At 51.4% G+C, this 2,926-nt stretch overlaps 1 protein-coding gene across 1 annotated transcript in view; it reads right to left on the minus strand.

The window, feature by feature from the left end:
- The window catches only part of PIEZO2 (piezo type mechanosensitive ion channel component 2), a 340,562-nt gene that overhangs the window by 59,733 nt on the left and 277,903 nt on the right, over positions 1 to 2,926 (minus strand). The gene's annotated exons all lie outside the window — the stretch shown is intronic.

Here is a 2,926-nt window from a genome sequence, read left to right on the forward strand (position 1 = left end):
AATGCAGGGCTGGGCAGAGGATCTGGTGAACTGCCCCCTCCCCCATGCGCCGGAAATTCTGCTCTCCTACTGCGGCTGTTTCAAGCTCCTTACACTTTCCTCAAACTAGAATTCTGTCAAGGGCTTCTCACTCCTGGCAGATGAACCAGCTGCTTGCTTTCCAGAGAGAACAAAGTCACAAGGCAATGATTCTCAGCCTCCTGCCACCCACCCCAGATGGTCTTTCCTGCGGTGACGTGGAGAAGGTGACGGCCCACGCCAATGGCCAGTGCCTCCCCATCCGCAGCCTGAGGGCCCCTGGCCTTCCCTCTCGGCCCCTCTTCCTGCATCTCTACCTTCCCATCCCCACCGCATCCTGCGCACAGGCATGCAAACATGCTCGGGTCTGCTAATCTTAGAAAAAGAACCACGCACACCCCACGAGTTTCTACGCACGGCCTTGCATCACCATCCCTGTGGTCAAATATCCTGCAGGCACCGTCCCCAAGCCGTCACCTCAACCTAAACTTGCTGGTGTTTGGCTCTGACCCCACCTGTTGAGGTCACTGATTTCAGCGTTCAGCCTTGTCTCTGTGTATCTTGTCTACTGAACTTCCGCTCTGAAGCGGCTGTCCTCGGGCCCACGCTCTCCTACTGGCTCAGACTCCCCACCCATCTCTGAGGTGTGACTGCTGCCCAGGGTCCTTGTCTCACCTCCACATTGTCTCCGGGCAGCTCCAATCACTCCACTGCCCCAACACCGTCTGTGGATCGATGACCCTCAAGTCTCCTCACATCTCTAGACCCGTCCACTCAGCTGCCCAAGGGCTTCCCGACAGGCTGCGTGTGTTTCACAAGCTCACGAGGCCCACAGCTCCACAGTCGGAGCCCATCTCCGCTCCCGGCTGAGAGCTCCTCAGACCCTCTACCTTTGGGGCTGCCCCCCGCAACCTGTTGAGGCCAGAATCCTGGGCACAGCACCCTACTCTCTTCCCTTCCCATCACCACCTCCCTGCCAACCAATCGATTTCCAGCTGTGCCAGTTTCACCTCTGAACTATCTTAATTTATCCCTTCCTGGTCCCGGCCATCATCTCCATCCTGGATCACCAGAATAGCCACCTACCTGGTCCCTTTGCCTATGGTCCCGCTTAGACCCCATCTGTCCTGCAGCCCACAAGCTGAGTAGGCTTCTGAAAAGCAAGTGCAGCCACTTCTAAAGTCATAAACGTGCTTCTAAGGCCCCTGATAATCTGACCTTCCCGCAGCTTATTTCTCTCCACTTACTGTCTTCATCTTCACATGTCTGTGTGCCAGCCACTCCGACCCCCCCAGTAACCTCCCTCGGCTGCCTCCCTCCTGCACCTTCCTCCTCTCACTCCTGTTCATCCCTCAGGCTGTAGCTTGGAATGGAGGTTGCCTTGGTCCTGCCCCGTGGCTGGTTGCACACCTGCCTACAATCCCCAGGTTCCCGAATGCCTCCTGCATCACGTGTGCCCCACCACCGGCTGCGGCTTGTGGACGGGTCCATCTCCCTGCCCTTCTGCAGGCTCTAGGAGGGCACGCATGGCAAGCATCCACCTCATCATAACAGAGCAGGTGGCAAACGAGTGAATGAATGAATGTCTAGTCTAGTCTTTGGAAGTTGCATTGTGAGTTCAGTGCTTATTAAGACATGGTTGTTTTTTGACAAGCATGAGCTGTACTCTGACCAAAGCCACCAGTTTCTATAACAGGAAGAATATGCTTTGTGAATAATTGCAAGAACTCTGAGAAAAAGATGCTGGCTTACTATTATGTCCTGAGTGTCTAAGGATCGAATTTTAGGGGAAGGTGAGAAAGATGCATTTGCTAGCAAAAGGACCGGCTGCTACGTACAAGTAAATAAGGTTACTATTGGGATGAGACATTATGTTCTGCTCTGAAAAATGATGTCCTGGGTGTTAGGAAAACAACTGTAATGGTAAATTACTGTCCCTAAATGAAGTCAGCGTCCATCTACATGGTGAGGGCTGAGGGTGCAGCAAGGCTCCTCGGATTAAATGTAGGTGCCCGAAGGGTAAGCTGGGATGAAGTGAGAGAGTGGCATGGACATATATACACTACCAAGTGTAAAATAGATAGCTAGTGGGAAGCAGCCGCATAGCACAGGGAGATCAGCTCGGTGCTTTGTGACCACCTAGAGGGGTGGGATGGGGGGGTGAGAGGGAGGAGATATGGGGATATATGTATATGTACAGCTGATTCACTTTGTTATACAGCAGAAACTAACACACCATTGTGAAGCAATTATACTCCAATAAAGATGTTAAAAAAAAAAAAAATGTAGGTGCCCGACTGGGTCCTCATCCTATTTGGCTCCAAGTTAGTTAACAAAGGCTGGGAATTCTCAGCCTTTAAATGGACCTTTGAAATACACATTTTGCTTCTCCTGGCAGGAGAAGAAATAGGCTCTGGGAACACTGGTGGTATAGAGAGAGAATCAGAATGATCAATACTGGCAATTGATATGATACAAGCTAGCATTTATAAGGTCGTTTAGCACCATGGGTCCCATGGGACTGAGGCAGGGCCAGGGTCTCAGAGACAGGCTCGCTCTTGGGGATCATGCAGCTGCCCTTTGACCCCCATCTCAATGGCATCCTCTTTAGTACCTAGTTCTCTTCCCAGTCTTTTCCCTAAACCTATACGACTGGGGGCAGAAAATGGAAAAAGGGGGAATCTAAGGAGAAAGTAATAAAGAGTGCCACTGGCCCAGAGAAGAAAAAAATCAGGTTGTTGGGGAAAAAGAGCCTGAAAGGAAGGGGATAAGGAAAGACAAATAGGAAGGGTTTCGGGTGAGGCTGGAGTAACACGCTCCTCTGTCTACGGTCTGAAAAATAACAGATTATGTTTTTCTCTGTCTTCAGGAGTTTCTTCTTAAAAAGGAGGCGGCAGTGGGGGGTGGG

This window comes from Lipotes vexillifer, unplaced genomic scaffold, assembly GCF_000442215.2.
Source record: "Lipotes vexillifer unplaced genomic scaffold, Lipotes_vexillifer_v1.1 scaffold848, whole genome shotgun sequence".
NCBI classification, from domain to species: domain Eukaryota; kingdom Metazoa; phylum Chordata; class Mammalia; order Artiodactyla; family Lipotidae; genus Lipotes; species Lipotes vexillifer.